Source organism: Monodelphis domestica, chromosome 7, assembly GCF_027887165.1.
Source record: "Monodelphis domestica isolate mMonDom1 chromosome 7, mMonDom1.pri, whole genome shotgun sequence".
Taxonomy (NCBI): Eukaryota; Metazoa; Chordata; class Mammalia; order Didelphimorphia; family Didelphidae; genus Monodelphis; species Monodelphis domestica.
The window spans coordinates 235,959,747-235,960,581 of record NC_077233.1 but is presented as its reverse complement, the minus strand read 5'-3'; positions in this window follow the sequence as shown (position 1 = coordinate 235,960,581).

Here is an 835-nt window from a genome sequence, read left to right as displayed (position 1 = left end):
TAACGTGGAGGCAGCAATAAGGACTGAGAAAAGGTTATTGGGCTAGGGTTGGGAATCCGGAGAATAGTTAAAGCAGATTAGGCACCAACCTAGGAATAAAAGATCAGATTGCAAGATCAAGGTAAGAAATATGGAAGTCCCATTCCTAGGATGGGTAGACAGGGTAGACTGAGGGGCTCTTAACCATCTATCCTTGGTAGTGCCATATTGACCATGAACCTAAAGGTGGGGGAAGAGGAAACCTCTCAGTTTCTACCAGCTGTCAAGTTTTGTTACACCCTGAACTCTCTTGGGTTGCCAGAACTCCTGGGATCTTGTGCTTTAGTGACATATAGTAAATATCACAATATGGACCATTTTTAGAGCAATTTTTAGCTTAGAGTTGAACACATGAAGAAAGTATATGGTTTTTTTTTTAACCCTTACCTTCCATCTTGGAGTCAATACTGTGTATTGGCTCCAAGGCAGAAGAGTGGTAAGGGCTAGGCAATGGGGGTTAAGTGACTTGCCCAGGGTCACACAGCTAGGAAGTGGGTAAGGCCAGATTTGAAACTAGGACCTCCTGTCTCTAGGCCTGGTTCTCAAACCACTGAGCAACCCAGCTGCTCCCTGAAAGTATGTTTTTAAAAATTTTAAGATTTTAAAAATCTTTCAAGATTTTATTTTTCTCAATTACCTATAGAAATAATTTTTAACCTTAGTTTCTCAAATTTTGAGTTCCAAATTCTCTCCCTCCTTTCCTAAGATTTGCCATTTTGGTAAAGACTATCCATGGGATATTGTAAAAATGGAGATTTGAACCCCAGACTTCAATCCCCAGAAGTCCTTGGTACTT